The sequence below is a fragment of the Bos indicus genome, chromosome 10 (genome assembly GCF_029378745.1).
Source record: "Bos indicus isolate NIAB-ARS_2022 breed Sahiwal x Tharparkar chromosome 10, NIAB-ARS_B.indTharparkar_mat_pri_1.0, whole genome shotgun sequence".
Lineage (NCBI taxonomy): Eukaryota > Metazoa > Chordata > Mammalia > Artiodactyla > Bovidae > Bos > Bos indicus.
In genome coordinates this window covers 42,161,061-42,182,105 of record NC_091769.1, presented here as the reverse complement: position 1 = coordinate 42,182,105, position 21,045 = coordinate 42,161,061, and the positions used below count along the sequence as shown (strand labels likewise).

At 39.6% G+C, this 21,045-nt stretch overlaps 1 long non-coding RNA gene across 1 annotated transcript; it reads right to left on the bottom strand.

Annotated features, from left to right (window-relative positions):
• Window positions 1-572: 572 nt before the first annotated feature.
• On the bottom strand, window positions 573-5,981 carry LOC139185152 (uncharacterized). The gene is made up of 3 exons (XR_011568681.1): window positions 5,870-5,981; window positions 3,287-3,431; window positions 573-1,683 (listed from the first exon to the last, which is right to left on the bottom strand). It is a non-coding gene; the product is annotated as an uncharacterized lncRNA (long non-coding RNA).
• Window positions 5,982-21,045: the final 15,064 nt, after the last annotated feature.

Genomic DNA, 21,045 nt, shown 5'->3' with positions numbered 1-21,045 from the left:
ATGTCTGACTCTTTTTGACCCCAAGGACTGTGGCCTGCCAGGCTTCTCTCTCCATGGGATTCTCCAGACAAGAATACTGGAGTGGGTTGCCATGCCCTCCTCCAGGGGATCTTCTTGACCCAGGGATGGAACCTGTGTCTCTTGCCTTCTGCATTGGCAGGTGGGTTCTTTACCACTAGACCCACGTGGGAATACCTGTCTTGTCTTAATTTAAGCATTATTGATGCACTGCTCTGAATATGCTTTTAGTGTCCTCTTATCTGCCAAGGTGCTTTTATTATTTGGTGTATAAAGTAAGCACCATAATGTGTTGGAAGTAAATTCTTACCAAGTCAGCAGCCATTGTAGGCCAGTGGTCACAAAGCTTATCAGATCTTATGCCTCTATCTGTGAAATATTTTTCAACATTCACCCACAATCTACTTATATTTTTTACTGTTTACATGTACTCGAATAGTCATATATATTTATTATAAAGCATACACTTAAAGGAATTTAAAATGATGATATAAATAAATACCTTAAATGATATTTTATTTAGTTTATGGTTACAAAATATTTTTTCTGTCATTAAAATAGTTACCATTTAAAATGAGAGCAATGTACTTGAATATGTTTTATTAGTTTTTAGACTATCTGTAAAAAACTTTGTGATGAAGCAATTAGAAGAGGTATTCCAGTTTGAGTTTGAAACTTGGTTTTTCAATTGTTGTCATAGTTGAAAAATAGTCCTCAAAAACACCCAAATAGAAGGAATTCATCATGGACTTCACTTCATCATGTAAGTCAATTTACAGCCCCAAATTCATCTTGCAGTAGGTTTTCATTGAAATACAGCTAGTGAATTTCCATCGTCTGTGATATCAATCAGATGTTTTCTCAAAACTAATTTGAAGGTAATGCATTTTAATGTTTTGAACAAAGGTGTTCAAAACCCACTGAAACTCTCCATTTGGAAGATTTAAAAACAGTTTTCAGAGAGGATAGTGTTTATAGCAATATGCTTACAGTATTTTCTTCAACAAAATCATATAATGATGGAAAGATTTTCAAGCATTCATTTTCACAATGTCTTTCTGTACATGAATTTCTTTTGAAAAGCAGTTGCTTTCTTGCTTATTGTTAAAGCATCTAATTTACCTTGAAGGGACAGATTAAGTAAGTAGCTGAGAAAGAGCTCATACAGGAAGCCAGAGAAGTGTTGACTTTGCTTTTGCCATCTTATGTTTTTTCTTGCATTGTTAGTAAGTTGGTTTCTTTGCAGAAATATCTTGAAGCCATCAGAGCTTTTGTGAAGGATTAGTTTGATTAACTAGATGATACAGCCTGTGAGTCCACTGAATTGGGCACATGTACAATGCAATAGGGAGCAGGATGCTAAAAAGTAAGGAGAAAGCTGGGGCAGGGCTGGCTGCTCCTCCCACATCCCTCCTAGAGAGGTGCCATCTGATGACCTGGCAGGCAGACATCTGTGTGGAGAGAGGATGCTGGAGCTGATCCATAGGTTAGATGTTAGCAGATCTTTATTCTTTTCTTTTGAAGGATTAAAATATATTAAAAAATAGAAGTCCTAATATTTTTTAGCACTTCAGAGCCTCACCTGACACACCTCCCAGGGTTTGTGCAACTCACTTGGGAGACTATCCTTAATGTTGGCATTTTCAATTGGAGGGCTTGAAAGTCCTGAGGAAACACAAAGCGTTAAAAAGTTTTGCTGCTCCATCATTTGTAAGATCCCATCAGCGGAAGATCAAGCAAAAAAAAATAATGGTTTGGGGGACGGAGATAATTAATTGCATCACTGTAGTAATGAAATCTAATTAAACCTCCTTTGGCTGGTCATTGCTTACCTTCACATGCAAATGAGCGTCTACAGCTGTCCAAAAAGTCCTGTATCACTTATGCTTTCTAATAGCTTAGTCACCCTGAGGATGGCTTCCAGTAAGCCTTCTTCCTATTATAAATTCCGTCTTTCTAGCTGGTTTCTGTCTTGCCTCTCCTTTCATTTTTTCTAGATTAGGTATGCCATTGCCTGGGGAGAGGGATGGGTTCATTCATTCCTTCTTCACTTTTGGTATCAAGTTATCAGTGTCATCCCAGGAAGGTTGGAGCCCAGTGTACCATTCAAATTAATGAAATATTTTTACATCTGATTCTGTGATGCTTTGTTTTTTTATTATTTTTTTAAAAAGTTATTATTTTTTAATGGGCTCTGGGAAAACAGAGTTTTTCTTGTTTGTTTGTAAGCAAGTTTAATGTTGTGAATGTTCCTCTCAGAGTTTAAAATTCCCAGGGCTGCTGCAGTGCAAAAAATATTAATCTTTTCTTTTTCTTTTTTCCTTAAAATATCTTGGGAGAAGAGTAAACTGTTAAGAGATACAGAAATTGCAAATGGTGTGTGGCTGCAGTGTTGATGGGTGTTGCCACAGCTGAATAATATTGGCAGTCCAGGGAGGGACACGAAAAGGCAGCAGAAGGAAAAAAGTTTAGTTTTATGAGCATGAAGTGGTTTGTGGCAGAAAATGTTGCTGGACATTTCCTTCCTTCCTCTGTTTCTTTTTCCTCCCTCCCACCTTCCTTTTTTCCTTCCTTCCCTATTTTCTTTCTATAGAGCATAGGAACATTTAGCAATTTGTTCTGTCGAGGTCGGGGGTGGTGGGATGAGGGGAAAGAAATGATTCCAGATATGAGGAGTTTAAAGGAGGCCAAAACCTCCAGAGATTTCAGAGCATGAGTGAGGTAAGAAAGGTGATCCCTTGATAGGGTAGCCCAGTGTGGGTATCAGAGCCGGAGAAGGTTTCAGAGGTGGGCATCCATACAGGTGGGAGACTAGTGGCCTGACATGGAGTGCCAGAGCCTGATTGGGGTTATGAAGCGTCTAAAACTGCTGTGTGGGAGCAGTCAGCCCAGGGTCGCAGAGCCCTAAGCAGGCTAAGGAATGTATTCCCAGGGGCAGAGTCTGACAGCCTTTTGTAAAACTTGATTTTCTACCGTTATGCCTTGAAAGGGATAGGGGACATTTTTCCACCTCTCCAAGCACAGGGAAGCATTGCTAAATCGATGAAGGGTCACCTGGCTGCACCTTTACTTTAGACTGTCACAAAAACGGATGTGAAAGATTAGGAGGGAAGCACTGGACACGTAAAGCATATGCTGGGGAAAGAAATAGGAAAGTGATATTTCAAAACGTTTGAAGAAAAACATAAACAGAAACCTACAGGTCAGGACTCCCAATAATTTTGTGTTCTTTCTTACAAAGCATGAACAAAAATAGAAAATCTCTTACCTTGACCATCACCTTCAGAATGGGAAGCAAGAAGCTGCTATTTTTTTTTCCCCACCTCTCCTCAGCATGACTGGTATGACGGAGAGAAACAGCTTTGGAATCAAACTTTGTGTTTAAACTTCATGAAGGGCATCGCTGTGGGACCCTGGAAAGACATTCTGGCCTGTGAAACTGGATAGATCTCATATAAATGGTGTCAGGTCCTGCTCACTAACCAGGCATTTGGTCCTCCCCACCTGACTCACATATGGTACTATGTAGAGATGGTCCAGGTGGAGAGGGCGAGGAGTCTGTGGGACTCCAGAGTGTCAACCTCTTTCCTACTATGGCTTATTTGTGCACCTCTTCTTAAAGAGGCTCTACTTTGAGCTGAAACACAGAGCAGCTTTTTAATTCCTTCCTATTCTATCACTGTGGTGGGAAGCAATTTGCAATCTCCATGCTCCTTTGGCTATCTCACTGATGGTAATCCTCAAGACTCTTATTTTTCTGATCCAGAATTTACCTTTTACTTATTTCAAAAAAAAATAGGTGGTGGGTTAGAAGAGGTATTGTGCTGGTAAATATTTAACAACCAGCTTCCTAACTAACTAACCAGTCCTGTTTTTTAATGTCAGTTTCTGTGGTGTGAATACTTCCACATGGCTGTTTTCAAGCTACCAGTGTGACACATGCAGCTCACAAAATTCAGCAATCAGCCACTGCACGTTGGTACAGGCCAGCTCCCCACACCCCTAGAACCCTTACCCAGAAATGCTTTTTGTTTAAGCTGAGCTAATTTCACTTTTATCCACTTTTACACACTTCTCAGTAAGAAATAAAAAAAGAAATAGAACTTAAATATTCTTAGGTATCTTTTAAGCCTGATGTGATGACTAGTTCTTCATTTTTTTTTCAGAAGTGAAATGAAAATAGGGAAAAGGGAGACCTATTTAGACTAGACTTTCTGATTAGATTTTAAAATAGAATAAAGTAATTGCCTTTTCTGGAGATTTATAAAAATAAGATTTGAACCTATCCAAAATCAACCATAAGAAGTCTGTCTGGTGGCTGAAAATGTTTCAAAAGAATGTTGAAATTCTTATCTAATTCTCTTTGATATTTGATCTTATTAAAAGAGAGATCTGTATTTTCTTATACAGTTCTACGATTACCTTTTCTCTTCACTATTTTCATGTCTTATTCAATGTGCCTTGACCCATCAGACTACCATATGCACTGTTTTTAATTTTTGCTTTTCTTAAGGGAAGGTTCACAAGAGAGGATTATTAATAGTATAATGAAATCAAATTTCAAAAGGGAGGCAAGTTGCTAGCCAAATAGCTTCCTTTAGTTGGATGTATTCTGGGCTTTATTATGGTCATTGACCTTGGATTTTTTAGGAACTTTAAGTGGTTTTGAATCAGCTCATCTGCCCTGATTTTTAAAATTTGGAACTAAAATATTTTCTGAAATGACACATGAAGAAATAGCTCTTTAAATTTACATCTGGAAGTTTCTTTGTTCTTCCAGCATTACATTTTTATTTTGAGCAGATATGCATTATGTTTTCCTATAAAGGTTAAAGTTCAAAGTTAAAATCTACAAATCTACGAAATCTACAAGCTTCTTCTTCTGGCCTACTTTTCAATCTACTCCTTTATTTTCTTTCTGTTCCCTTTACTCTCCTTTTTCTCCCTAGGCTGTTACAGTGCTATGGGTTGTGAACTCTTTGAATGTCAACTTCTCTTATTCATCTTTGATCCACAGCTTTGAAACTGCTTGGCATATAGTAGACTTTTAATAAATTTTACTGAAATCCATTTTTAACTTTTTCAGGTAATTTCTGTTGCTTGTGAGTCAAGCAACAGACCCCTGGGTCTTAGATATTTTATTCAGAATACTTTGGATAGGAAATGAGATATAGAATAAAAAGCATATATGGAGAAAGTGAAAAATAGTGGATTTTGTTTTGAGATGACTCATCAGTGGCAAGTGTAAGAAGCATAAAAAAAGACTTCTTTTTAATAAGGCTAAAATGTAAGTGTTGAAAAATTGCATTCAGCATTAGAATGATCAACTGTCTTGGTTTGTTTGGGACTGAAGGGGTTCTGGGATGTGGAACTTTCATTGCTAAAACTGACAAAGTTGTGGATAAATTGGTCATCCAAGGATTAAATTAGTCTTACCTGGTGGCACGGTAGAGAGTCTGCCTGTAATACGGGAGACTGGGTTCAATCCCTGGATTGGGAAGATCCCCGGAATAGGAAATCCACTTCAGTAGCAACTCACTCCAGTATTATTGCCTGGAGGATTCCATGGACAGAGAAGGCTGGTGAGCTACAGTCCATGGGGTTGCAGAGAGTCAGACAAAACTGCGTGACTAACAATTTCTCTTTCATTTTTCAGGACTAAACTCATAGAGAGGATGGAAAGGTATTCTGCAGTGGTTCTCAACCTTGAATGCACTTTGGAATCACCTAATGAGACTTGAAATATTATGACATTCCCTTGGAATTCTGGGGGCTTCCCCGGTGGCTCAGTGGTAAAGAATTGCCTGCAGTGCAGGGGATATGGGTTCGATCCCTGGATAAGGAAGATTACCTGGAGGAGGGCATGGCAACCTACACTAGTTGCCTGGAGAATCCCCATCCTGGAGAATCCCCATGGACAGAGGAGCCTGGCAGACTACAGTCCATAGTGTTACACAGAGTTGGACTAAAGCGAGTTAGCATGCAAGCACACACTTGGCATTGTGACTTAATTAGGATGTTGCCTAGGCATCCAGATTTTAAGAGCTCCCCAGGTGATCCTAATGTGTAGGAGATCTGCTGTGTCAGGCGGGTCTTAGTATGGAACCAGCTTGTTCTCATAGCTTTGGCACTGTACATGTTGTTTGGACTTGGTGAGCTAGGCCTAATGACGAACTTTGGTTTGGGTTTCAGGTTGGGGAGAATGATGTCTTGGACGGTGTTAAATCTTGTCTTGCCTTCTGCTACTGCTTAATACTTAAGTAACACACAAGCAATCCAAAGCTATACTCTAGATAATAAGGAGACAGAAGAGTGGATATAGTTCATCAGTCTCCTCATCTGCTTCTCTTGGGAGGCATCTTGACAGGATTATTTGGCCCTGGTATACTCACCTCATCAGAAGAGTTCAGAGTTGTGGGTTAGCCACTTGAGTACCGTAAGGGTGGATTAATAGCCACCTCAACACTGAAAGTCCACTATATAAGGATATTACTGCTGACCCTTGGAAACAAACTTTTGCTTTCTTTTTCTTTCCAAATCATTGTTTTTAACAGACTTGGCAATGGCCAGAGAACAAGGTAAAAGTATAGCTGTGGATTCTTTTTGTACATTTTTCTTACAGTGCATACCAACATCATTAACCTGACAAAGACTCTTTGTTGCAGTTGGGCTGTTAGGGAGTCTCCGTTTTACATTTTCAGAAATGGAGGCGTGTCAAGGTTAAGTTTACCAGACCCAGCCAGTGAAGATGAGGATAGAATCTGCTTTCCTGGTTGCTCTGGGAAACTCTGCCCAGCTCTTTCTTCATAAAAGCTTTATGTAAGGTTTAGTCACTCCGTCCTGTGTTTGTAAAGGGGCCAATCCCTTCCTAATAAGAGATGGATGGAGATAACAAACTCATTATCCATAGGCTACTGGAGAGTCATTATGTGGAAATGACTTTCACTCACTTTTGATCTGAGTGGTACGGGGATATATAAATCTAGTAATGAAAGGCCTTAGCTCTTGTAGATAAGCCCTGAGGTGTTCAGTCCCCTGACAGTTTGCCCTTTTAAATTAAATTAGAATTATCCCTTTATCATTTAGGCAGCAACACTGCTTTCTGGTCAAGCTCTGTGAATTTTTCTAGAGGTGTGGGCATAAAACCTTGACCAAACTCTGCCCTCTTTGAATTCATTGAAGACTAATCGAACAGCTAAAAGTTGAAAAGGGGTAGTGATGCTTTGCAGCACTCCAAACTGGGCTGCTCTGAGGGTGTCTTTAGGACAAGTGGCAAGAGGAAGGGACGTGTTTGTCTCTGTGCAGCCTGCCTTCTTACCAGTGGCCCATCTTCCACCCAGTATGGTTTTTTTGCTTTGGCATCAGTTAATGGGGCTGTTACTTACATGGTCATGTGGATGCTGCTTTACTATAAACACAGATATCTTGGCTTCACTACATGATTAGAATTGGGACTTGAAGGTTACTTATGCTTTGTCAAAATCTTATGTCCCTTTAAAATTTTTATAAAATTAATTTCTATTGAAGTATATTTGCTTTACAATGTGATAGTTTCTACTGTACAGCAAAATGAATCAGCTATCTGTATTTTTGTCATTGTTTAGTTGCTAAGTCATATCTGACTCTTTGCGACTCTATGAACTGTAGCCCTCCAGGATCCTCTGTCCATGGCATTTCCCAGGCAAGGATACTGTTGTGGGTTGCCTTTCTCTTCTCCAGGGGATCTTCTCGACGCTGCATCTCCATTGCAGGCAGATTCTTTACCACTGAGTCCCCAGGAAAGCCCCACAGATACATATGTCTCCTCCCTTTTGGACTTCCTTCCCATTCAGGTCACCAGAGTTCACTTGGTAGAGTTCCCTGTGCTATACAGTTATGTTCTCATTAGTTATTTATTTTACATATAGTGTCAATAGTGTATATGTGTCAATCCCAATCTCCTAATTCCCCGCCCCCACTTAAAGGACCTAGCTTTTTAGTCTGTCATCTATTTTTTTTTTTTAATTTAGAAGCACAGATTTCCCATGTTGTAGAATTTAATTGAACTTCAAGCAGCTATTCCTGAACCTTGACCTCTCCAGAGCTGGCCACCTTTCCCTAGGCTCTGTCCAGCTGTAGCATCAGCTGGGTTTTTCTGTAGCAAAGCTCTTTAGGAGAGGCCCAAGCTGTCTCCTCCTGCATATCGTTTGCTTTTGCACAATGCAGCTGGGACTCTGCCTCTGAGGCAGAGGGTGAGTTGTCAGAAAAGACCTATAAAATGATCTGATTGGCTTTAATTCTTCCAGACAGGGGCACAGAGTCTTCTCTTCTCCTAAAAGCATCACCTGTCCCCCTATCCCCCACCAAAAAAAGTGTAGAATTAGAGCATTTTGCTTTGGTAACCTTCAAAAGTGATTGAGGAAAGTGTATCCTAGGAAAAAAAATAATCTCTTACATGACGAGCATGACATAGGTTCAAACTGAAAATGATTATAGATTATGTCAGTCTTCAAGCTATTAAAAACCTGCTGTCCTCAACAGGTGTGTTTGCTGAAGTTCCTCTTTTGATAGGGTCATGGAAAGCTCCCACCTTCCCAATAATGAGCTCTGCCTTTCTGATGAGATGGCGAATGGCAGGCAGTGGGCTCTGTGACTCCTAAATCTGTTGTATAGAAGGAAGGATGTTTTCTTCCATGATGAATATGTTTACTATTTTGTCACAATAGAAACGTCAAAACCTAAAGGACCAGCCCATAGGCTGAAAACCAAATTTCCATGCCAGTTGCAAATCCTTATTATGAAATATAGTCTGTTTCCAAGGAGGATCGACTTCTCTGAAGAACTCATCTGGGTTTAGAATGAAAGCCATAATGAATATGTTGTGATGACTGGAAGGAAAACTAGGATGTGGTAAGTGGTGAGAATTTGGAAACTAGTTAAAAGAACCTTGGCTCTGCCCATCCTGTCACACAGCCCTTGTGTGTTAGGAGAATGGAGAATTATGTGATTAGTGATTTTGAGCATTTGGTAAGACTTTTTAAAAGCAGATTATTATTTATTGAATACTGATTATTTGTAAGCACTTATTATTTATAGAAATTATTATGATGTTTACATATGACTTTTCTTTTCAGTAAACCTACAGACTAGTAGGAGAGATAAATTATACCTCCACATAAGCAGAGTCAAATTTGATTTGTGCAAAGCACCATGGGGTGGGTATAGTCTGAGTGCTGTGGCTGTTTGGTAGAGTGAGAACTCATCACTGTCTGTGTTGACCTGAAAATTTCATAGAGGAGGTGGCATTTGAATTGGACCTTAAAGGGTGAGTAAGTTTGACTAGGTGGAGATGAAGAGTCAGTCCAGGCAAAGGTGACTGTCAGTAAAGTGCAGCATGAGACAGAGTGATGGGCATGTTTGGGAACCAGCTAGCAGCTAATGGAGTCCCCAGAAGGTAACTCAGATGGTAAAGAAACTGCCTGCAATGCAGGAGACCTGGGTTCCATCCCTGGGTCAGGAAGATCCCCTGGAGAAGGGAATGGAAACCCACTCCAGTATTCTTGCCTGGAGAATCCTTTGGACAGAGGAACTTGGTGGGCTATGGTCCATGGGGTCACAAAGAGTCAGACATGACTGAGCGATTAACACTTTGGGCTTCCCAGGATGGTGCAGTGGTAAAGAATCCTCCTGCAGGAGACATAAGAGACATGAGTTTGATCCCTGGGTTGGAAAGATCTCCTGGAGAAGGAAATGGCAACACACTTCTGTATTCTTGCCTGGAAAATCCCATGGACAGAGGAGCCTGGTGGGCTACAGTCCATAGGGTCTCAAAGAGTCAGACATGACAACTGAGCACACTCACATAGAAGCTAATGAATGAGATTGTAATGTTTGCAGGAGGGAAATGTGGAAGATAAAATGGGCTGTAGGGAACCTTAGTTCAACATTTAAGAATTTGTTCTTAATTCAGTAGTCATCACCCTGGTTTCCAGCTAGTGTGGATCAGGACAAAAATGGCCCTTGAAAAGGGCAAGTCTTCACTTGTTCTCTGTACTGAATCTGGCTCAGTTGTGAGGAGAGTCAAAAAGAATATTAAAGTACTAACTAATTTACTCTAAAAATTGTGTTAGATTTGGTTAAACATTTAACTCTGAAATGATGCTCTTTTAATTCACAGTGTTTTGAGTGTTTTCTGGAGGCAAGAGAGGAAAGTGTTTTGAAATCTTGGATAAGCCCAGAGACTGTCACTGACTGTGCTGAGCATAGAAGATGAGCATGGCCTTAGGACAAGCTCCCTCTGAAGAAGAGCAGAGAGATTGATGTCAGAGCATCCCTGCTGACCTTGAGATTTAGAGAAATGATTCATAGCTAAAAATCTGGGATAATGAATAAGGAAGCAGAATGAAAGTGAAAGTGAAAGTGAAGTCGCTCAGTCGTGTCCGACTCTTTGTGACCCTATGGACTGTAGCCTACCAGGCTCCTCCCTCCACGGGATTCTCCAGGCAAGAGTACTGGAGTGGGTTGCCATTTTCCTGCTGCAATACAGGCCCACTAATCTCCAAATTGATGAATGAGATGAAATTAAAAAAAATATTTCCTGAAATGTTAAATCCTTAAAATAAGTGGTTGTTTTGCTATGGTTCTGAAATTGATCATGGAGAAGTGGGAAAATCCCATTGGTTTTTTGTTTTAGGAAGGATATTAGTGACAAAATCTCATGTGTGTTGTGGGGAGCCAAACTAGAGGTCACTGTAACTTCATTATTTTCTGAGAAGTCTGAAACAAGAGTGTCAGAGGCTATTTTAGTCACTCATCTGTCAGATAATCATCACTGGTGTGATTTCATGATTTCTCTAACTCCTTCAGAATATGTTGGCATATTAAATTGCTTGGTCTTCTGATTTTCACATTGATTCTTCCTGCTGAAGTATTTCACTGGCACATACCTCCCATTCATGCTGTTTAATGCACATTTAAGGGACATTTTGATCAAAGAGTCAGAAGGATCAGAAGCCTTTTATGGGAAGAAATGAACATTTATTAACTATCTATAACTATTCAGTGCCAGACAGATGAGTGAGTACTTTCCATCCTAAGCATTATCCCATTTAATTTCTGCCACAAGACTGTAATGGGATATTAGACCCTTTTTTGGATGAAGAAATGGAGGCTTACCCTTTGGAAGTGAGTTACCTGAGGAAATGCAGCAGTAAGGATATCAGGGTTTAATAAGCTGAAATCTCAGATCCAGGCAGATCTGAAATTTCAGCTTGTTTTTTTCACCATACTTTCAAGGTTTTGCAATCCATGAAAACTACCTTTTACAGACCCTCTGCTAAGGATCTTAGAAATGAGTTGACAGGTTGCCCTTTGGTTCTCAAACCCAGTGATTCAGTTTTATGTCATCTCTCTTTCTCCATCTTCAGTGTCTCACTGGCCTGCCCATGGAAATTTTTCTTCCCAGTTGTTCTGAAGGTAGGAAGATAGATAGGGAATAATGATGGTCACCATAGATCAGAGGTAGATGAACACATATATATGAACACATACATACAGTTCTGTAGCCTAGGAGTCCCTTAGCAACAGAAGAATGTTTTGGAACAATCTCTTTACCAGAGTGCCAATCCTTTTACACTTGGGGGTTCCTTAAAAAGGAAGCATCTTTTGATGGCCAACAATCACCTTGTAATATTTAGTCACTTTCCCCACTGTGGGGACTATGTTTGCTTGGCTTTAGCTGTGGGCAGACCTTCTGTGTGTAGCTGTAACTATGTGTATGTCAGCGCTGAGTCAATAGAGAATAGAGAATGGAGATGAAGTTACTGCCTTGACTCTTATCTTCCTGTCATAGCCAGATTGTCACAGTTTTTGAAACATGTCATCTCCATGTCCTGATTCCATGGCCCCCACTACTCCATGGGAGCTGCTCTTACAATGCTGTCTGGTTTTTAGGTCCAGTGGACAATTCTTACCTTTTACCTTTCTTGACTTTTTTATGTGCTTTTCACACATTCACTATTCACTCCTTCCTAGAGAAAACTCTTTTCTTAGCTTCCCTGTCCTGTCTTGGTTCTGCATTTTCATCCTCTGACTTCCCTGGACATATCTCAGCCATTTGGGATTCTTCTTATCCGGTCTTTACATGATGAAGCTTCTCAGGACCAAGTTCTCTGTTCTTTCACTGGACATTTGGACTCTAGGTGATTTCATTCCTTTCTGTGGCTTTAGATCTTTTTGTTGACCTCTAAAGTTAAACTTTTAGCTCCAACCTCTCTCCAGGTGCAATATCTAAATGATATTCCTTCTTGTATGTATAATAGGCACCTCAACATGAACATGTTCAAAATAGAACTCATGTTCTTCCACCTCAGACTTGCTCTTCCATGATATCTCCAGTTCATCATATGGTGATGAAACCGTTTACCTGGTTTCTCAGCTGGCATCCCTCTCTCTCACTGCTCACACCCAACTTAGTCATTGGCATCATATCCTACTGAGTCTACATCTTAGATATTTCTGGCATCTCTCTCCATCCTGTTTTGAACCACCACCATCTTTTTCCTGAGCAGCTGTTAAAGCCCTCAGTGTGATCTCCAAAAAAATCACTCTATATAACCTTCTTCACGTGCAATATGATCATCTCACACCCTCTCTAACATTATCCCCAAGCTGCCATGTGCTATTATGGTAAAACACACTTTCTTGATGGGTGTGATTTTTCCCTCCTCTTTGACTTCATTTTTTGCTGTGCTTCTCCTTATGCACTATGCTTTCAGCTCATGGGCTCTTGTTCAGTTCCTCGTCCTTATCTGATCCTCAAGGGTTGCCTGGATCACTTTTCTCCCTGTTTCCACCCTTCTTTCAGCCTCCAAACTTAATCAACTTCTATTTGTCCTTCTAATCTCAGATCAGATATTGCTTTCTTCCTGAATATTTTCTTGATTGCTCCTTCTAGCTGATAGGCCCATATTGTTCTATAACTGATGCTTCCCAGGTGGAGCTAGTGGTAAAGAACCTGTCTGCCAAAGCAGAAGACATAGAGACTTGGGTTCAATCCCTTGGTTGGGGAGATCCCCTGGAGGAGGGCATGGCAACCCACTCTAGTATTCTTGCCTGGAGAATCCCATGGACAGAGGACCCTGGTGGGCTACAGTTCATAGGGTTGCAAAGAATTGAACATGACTGAAGCGACTTAGCACATGTACACACATTCTATACTCTTGCGACACTATACATTTCCTGTATAGCACTCTCTCATAAACATTTGCTTAATGTCTGTGTTCCTGCTAAGATGATGAACTCCAAGCTCTGAGCAGAGATGCGTTAATTATTAATGTATTGCACAGTATTTGGCACAAAGTAGGCACTTGTTATATATTAATTGAGTGAATTAATGACTATTCTTAGAATGCATACAGAGTTATAATGTCTGATAAAGTAGCCACTGGCCACATGTGGTCAGTGAGAGGTGCTCTAAGTGTAATGTACACATTAGATTTCAAAGACTTTAATAAGAAAAAAATGTAGAATTCCTCATTAATATATTTTTCTATTTATTGCACATTTACATGATAATATGTTGGGCATATTGGGTTAAATAAAATGTAATGTTAAAATTAATTTCATCATTTTTTTTACATTTTTAAATGGGGTTTCTAGAAAATTTAAATTACACATGTGGCTTGCACTATATTTTGGTTGGACAGTACGGATACAGAGTATTACCTGCAACTCAAACCGAACATCAATGCTTTTAAGCTGTCATGTATTAAAATATTAAAAAGCCTCCATTTTAAAACCTTTTGCATTGTTCATTCTGCAACCTCATTCTCTCCCATTGCAATGTGTTTGGTTACCTGGCTTGTGGGGTCCATCAGTGTCCCTGTCTTGCCCCTCCCTACTCAGTTGCTAATTTCTCTGCGGTCACAAGGGTGCCCGAGAAAGGTCTGTAATTGGCAGTCCCCTATTAACTGACTGTAGGGGAAATTTGCCCTTGGTGCAGTGATAGTGCCCACTTGTCAAGGGATCTCTGTACTCAAAATTCTAAAAACTACGTAATTGGTATGTAAGAAATAAGAGGTGGTGTTTGTCCTTGAAACGTTTCTTTCTCCAAGTTTCACTGAAGCCGTGTAGGAATGGGTTTGGCTGTAATAAACCCTCCCTCCTCCGGCCCTCCACACCATTGCTTAGATTGTTAAAAGAGTTATTTGGAAATATGTTTGATTATTCTCTATTTTCCCTTAAAAATGTGAAGACTCTCTGTTGGGATGTTTTAACTTTATTAAACACATCCTATTGTCTTTGCCTTTGCTGCATTTGTGTGAGTGATCTATTTTGAACATTTGCCATATGTTTTTTTCTTAATGAAACTGTCTGGTGGATTGACTTAATTAGAACATTTCAGGGAAAAAGCATACTTTTCCAGTTTTTGTTACCTCAATGTTATTTATTATATTTGAACACTATATTTATTAGAGTTCTCCAGAGAAACAGAACCTATGCTAAGTTACTTCATTTGTGTCCGACTCTGAGACCCCATGGACTGTAGCCCGCCAGTCTCCTCTGTCCATGGGATTCTCCAGATGAGATTACTGGAGTGGGTTGCCATGCCCTCCTCCAGGGGATTTTCCTGACCCAAGGATCAAACCTGTGTCTCCTGCATTGCAGGTGTATTCTTTACCTGCTGAGCTCCCTGGGAAGCCCGATATATGTCCATAGGCATAGATATATATGAGGAGATTTATTATGGGAATTGGCTCATGTGATTATGGAGGCTGAGAAAAACCACAGTCTGTTGTCTAAAAGCTGGAAACCCAGGAAACCTGGTTATACAGTTCAGTGTCTGAGTCTGAAGGCCTAAGAATCAGGGAAGCTGATGGTATTACATCCTGGTTTGAGTCTGAAGGCCCAAGAACTGGAAGTGCTGATGTCCAAGGGCAGAAGATGAATGTCTCATCTCAGGCAAAGAGAGCGAAGTCCCCCTTCCTCTGCTCTTTTGTTCTATTAAGGCCCTCAACAGATTGGATGATGCCCACCTACATTGGGGAGCACAGTCTTCTTTGCTCAGTTTACCTACTCAAATGCTAATTTCTTCCAGAAACACCTCATAGACACACCCAGAAATAATGTCTTACCAGCTATCTGGGTGCCCCTCTACCCAGTCAAGCTGACACGTAAGTTTAACTATCACACCATAGATGCTATATGTGATACATGTGTGTGTGCTGTGTGTGCTCAGTTTCTCCATCATGTCCGACTCTTTGCGACTGCGTGGACTGTAGCCTGCCAAGCTCCTCTGTCCATGGGATTTCTCAGGCAAGAATACTGGAGTGGTTGACATTTCCTGTTCTAGGGGGATTTCCCTGACCCAGGGATTGAACCTGCGTCTCGTATCTCCTGCATTGGCAGGCAGATCTGTTACTGGTGCATCACCTGGGAAGCCCCATATACCATTCACAAAGTAGAACAAAAATGCTTTGTTTTGGCTTCAAGGAATTTATACTCAGATTCATTACACTATCAGTCTGGACATTGCAGACAATCCTAGACAGGGTTTGACTAGGGATGGGAGGCATTACATGAAAGAAGTATACTGACTGAAATCATCTGGATTTCAACTGGCTTTGTATTTGTGTCCAGCCATGTCTATTAGGCTCATCATGAATGATTGCATGTTTATTCTGACCATAATCAGAAAGTCATCCTTGTTCCATATTAATTGCTCTATTAGAATGGCTGCTTTTTCAGTCTTCAGTTGACCAATACCCAGGGCATGCATAATCAGATTGTCTCCTGTGACTGTTGTAAGCATGAGGCCATCAGATGGACTGATCTCAGCCCAAAATAGTGTAAAAGAACCTCCTTTACAGGCCCCATTGCTCTCTGTGTAATATATTTATGAGAAATAGTTGAGATGTTTTTAACTTTGGAGGTGTTGTTCTGGCTGAGTGGGCTGTTTCCCTGGAGAGTTACCCTGGAGTCCACGTCACCTAAGCAGAGCTCAGGGGAGACACGGGCCAAGGCTTCAGGTTTACTGGCCTTTCTTGTTCTGTCCTAGACTCACTGACTCATCTAGGTTGTCATAGTGTAAGAGCCACCTGAAGAAATGTCTTATAAGTTCCTTGCTATGCATCCCACTTGTCACTGGGCATAACAAAAGATACATGCTACTTGGTTATCTAGAGACTTAAGGGGTCAGGAGCACCTGTGCAGGGCTCACCAGGGCTATTGTGCTCTGCATGTCTTGAGTGGAAGGGGAGCCTGTAGCAGTTTTTTTATAGGTTGAGGTGTTGGTAGGCAAGTAACGCCTGACTCTTAAGGAGATAAGAATGACCATAGACAAATGAATTTCCTCCGACAGAAGTAAAAATGTATGGCTTGCTACAAACTTCTAAAATACTTCACGATAAAATATTCTAAGTAATATACACACACATGTGTATATATACATTTTAAAGCTCTGAAGTGCAGTATATGTTCTCTTTGAAGATCTCCACAGTGTTAAATAAGTTTGGGGAGAATATGTGTACTACCATTTAGACAGCATGAGTGATAGAGAATTGATTCTGAAAAGAAAAGGAAATGGATGTAATGAATGATTGAAAGTGAATGGTATTCAGTATAGGTGAATGAGGAAGAGATTTTATCCTAGTGTACTTTCTGGATACTAATATGGTAGTAGAGAGTATATCAAGGATTTTTAGTTGCTGAGATTTTTCTTGCATGTGTATTTATTTAGCCTGCCTCAGAAGAGTGAGAGAGAAAATAACTCAAGCGAGCATATAAGCCCACTCGTTTGTGGGCCAGTTGACTGTGAATTTTAGAGCATCTGTTGACCCCTTACAATGTTCTGTATAGAACTAAGACTTGTTTATCAAGCATTTTATTTTCAAATTAAGTTTATTTGTTTATTTATTATTTTTGCTTGCCAAATAGTTTATTTGGATGAAATTATACTGAGAACAAATATTGCCATGTACGATAAGTTAAAAGGAATTCAGTTTCACAATAGATTGTGAATTTATACTGAAACAAAACAGTTCACTCATTTCTCTTATTCACCCTCCCCCCACCTATATTTTCGTTGTGCTTTTCTCCCTCTGCTGCTTTATTTGCAAAGAATAAAACATGTCAATTTCTGGAAGTTAACTTGCTTGATTCTTTTTATCTCTTAAAAAAGCAATTTTTTCTCATATCCTGAATATAATAGGGGTTGTGATTTAAGTAGGTAAAAACAGAATAAACTTTATTTTTAAAATGTCAATCATTAGTTTGATAAACCCATTAAACAAAAGACAAAATGATATCAAAGATTTGGAGTCAGGCCTGAGAAAATTAAAACAAAGCAATTAAAAAACATCATGAGTTTGACAAAAATAATCTGACTTTCCCATCAAGAACTCTTTTGATCTTTACAATGCAGTGGAATCAGACGGTGGTTTTATGGACTCATTGCTCTCTCTTTTACTGGAAACTCCTTTTCTCTCAGGGCAGAATCCTGTGATAGGTGTGATATGCTTTCAAAATCCCAAAGTTTGCTTCTTGACCTGAACTTGGACATTCATTTCTTCCTGGGATTTTTACATTTGCAGAGAGCTGGTGAGGTATTCTCTCCGTGAATGGTGAAAGTCATAGAAAGTCACAAGAGGTAAAGCACAAATGCAGCCCAGAACTTGCTGTTTGGAGGCGTTAGTAGGCAGTGAGAGGGGATTGAGGTTGGGGGCAAGAGAGAGAGGGAAGGAGGGAGACAGAGACAGACAGGCACAGAGATTTTTCTCTAGGTTGTGGGCAGGCTGTTAGGGTTGGTTCTAACCCTGCATATTCTGCTGTTTGATCAGGTGATCTCTTTGGCTTTCATGAGCTGGTCTACTTAACCAGGCTTGAGTTATTTTTTCCCTTTTGTAATCAAGACAGCCCTGATTCACACACAGTCTTTAAAGCTATTTTCAAAAGACAGTAGGGATTTGACAGCATATCATTCAAATTGCTTATCTATCAAAGTAAAAGGCTTGCTAATTTAGCTTTCTTTGGGAGTAATTTCCAGTTATAGGTACTCATCTGTTTCACTCTAACATAACACATTATAGCAAATATTCTCTCGTGTACATTTTGGTATGGTATTTAGTAGACAGTGCCAACTAGCATAGATTGGAAATCTCCTTCATATAACTTCAATTTTATGACTGGCTTTTATATTAAATTAAATTTAGACATTAAATCACAAAACCATTAAATCACTAAATCTTCACATCACATTGATTCCATCTTTGCTATTCAAATGAGAGAGTTTTTGTTTCCTAAAGCTTTTTGTCGCAACTGGTGCAGGTAGAGTGAAGAATGTTCTAGTGTGGTTGAGGCTGAGGGGAGCTTGTGAATGCTGCCCAAGAAATGCCTCAGAGAAGAGAATCCCAGAAGAGGTTGTACTTCTGGTTCCAGAAAGCCTGGACTCATCACCCTAGTGACCTCACAGGTAAGACTTGTCCACTCTCCTGTTGGGGGTTTCTCGGTAGATGAATAATAACCTGTAGTAGCTAGTGGAGAATGGATGTCTGGTTTGTTTCTTGATTTTATTTCTTCTGAAAGAAAACATCTCTGATCCAAAATTTCAAAAGATGTCTTCATTTCAATTGAAGCAAACATGATCAGTTTGACTGAGATCAAGATGAACAGTGTATAATTTATAACCTCTGAGACAATTTTTTCCTGCAGTTTCCTGAGGGTGGAGGACAGTTGGTATTTATAGATACATTTTTAAAATTAGCATTCAGACCTTTACCAGAACATGAGTGTAAGTATAATAGTTCTGTTGTATATCATCAACACATTGAACCAATGTCAAAAGACTTTTCGTAGTGTTAAATACTTCTGTACTTTTAAAAATCATATACCTACAGTTTATTTGCTGGAAGCTATTTTTCTCAGTGTAAGTTGTAGCATACTTAAACAAAATTCAGCCTGGCTAAGACATTGCTCATTAAGGATTCTCCTTGACTGAGTTGGCCTGGCCTTGAGGAACAATAGTTAACAAGGCCCAGCCACTATACGACTCTATGGATCATCATATCTGGTGGAAGGGTTCTTTAAATCAGATAATAAAATATTTGTGAAGACTTACTGAATTAATGTGGTCTACAAACAGTCTACTATAAACATTTATATATGACAAAATGTAAGGTTAGATAGTGTTTTAGAAACACTTCCAACTCCTTCAAGGAGGGAGTGATAATCCAAAACCATAGAGTTAAAAATATGGTTTCTATTATGTTGTTCAGATCTTTTTCTTTGTGCCCTGATGCTTGTGTCCTGGGATATATATCCTGGTTGTCCACCTCTTGTCACTGTGTCCTGGGCTTTTCTTAAACACTCATCAATCAGTTATTAATCAGTTGATTTCTATAGAATTTACTTCCCTCAAATAGGTTACAGAAAAAGTTAACTCCTTTATTTGTTAATGAAAATGACTCACTGAGTTTCAGCACATTGTGACTGCATTCTCTCTGAGGTCTTGTTCTCTCTGTGGAAAATAGAAGTTTTCTGTGTTGAGAGACTGAGAAGGAAAATTAAGTATCTTCATTGGTGAGTAGAGTTATTTCCTTCCTTAAATCTGGGGCCAGAAATAGATTTGCCCCACTTTACACACCACTCTGTTATGCTTTCTAAAGCCCCAGAAAGCCTTCTCCAAATAGTAGCATCTCAAAATCATTGCTTAATTACTTCATAACCCACATTGTGTGGGCTTTAAAAATGCAGGGTTTTTTTTCCTCTGTGAAAAATGGCCATACCCAGCATTTTTTCTATGTAGTATGTGTTGACATTTGGTTTATGCTGTTTATTTTTAGCTGTTTAAAGTAAAGGTAAACTTAAAAAAAGACTCATTAGAAGTCAAATGGCCTTTGTTTATCCATAACTTTTTTGGAGTATGAATACCTCATAAAACTTCCAAAAGGCTTGACTGAAGTTTAGCAGTGGTAAAAGTGATCAAGAAGTACATACATTCATAGCACATATAAGAATGTAAAATGGTACAGCCATTATGGAAAACAATATGGAAGTTTCTGGGAAAAAAAAAAAATACCACTTCCATGTGATCCAGCAATTCTACTCCTGGGTATGTATCCAAAAGAAATGAAAGCAATACCTTCAAAAAATATCTGCCCTCTCTTGTTCACTGCAGCATCATTTACAATAGTCAAATATGGAAATACCAAAAATGTCCACTGATGGATGAATGGATAAAGAAAATATGGTATATACAAACAATGGGATAGTATTCAGTCATAAAAAGAAGGAAATCCTGCCATTTGCAACAATAGGGATAAGCCTAGAGGCCATTATGCTAGGTGAAATAAATCAGACAGACGGACAGATACTGTATCATCTCATTTATAAGTGGAATCTAAAATACTTGAGCTCATAGAAGCAGAAAGTAGAATGGTGACTGCTAGGAGTTGGGGTGTGGGGGAAATGGGGAGATGTTCAGCGTGTACAGGCTTCCAGTTATAAGATGAACACGTTCTGGGGATCTAATGCACAGCATGGTGACTGTAGTTAATGATATAGTATTCTATAGTTGAAATCTGCTAAGAGAGTATACCACAAGTGTTTTTACCACACACAAAAAATTGTAACTAGGTGAGGTGATGCATGTATTAATGAACTTGATTATGATAATTATTTAACAATCTGCACATATAACAAACCATCCCACTGTATACCTAAAATATGTGTGCTAAGTCACTGTGACCCTATGGACTGCAGCCCACCAGGCTCCTTTGTCCATGGGATTTTCCAAGCAAGAATACTGGAGTGTGTTGCCATGCCCTCCTCCAGGGGATCTTCTTGACCCAGGGATGAACCTACATCTCCTGTGGCTCTTGCATTGCAGGTGGATTCTTTACCTCTGAGCCACTGGGGAAGCCTATACCTTAAATATACACTTTTTATTTGTCAACCATACTTGAATAAAGTTGGGAAAAAAAAGAATAGCAGTGACTCTGGTGCAGGTTCAGCTGTTTCAAAGTTAGCAGCAGCAGGAGCTGGCTGCACTCT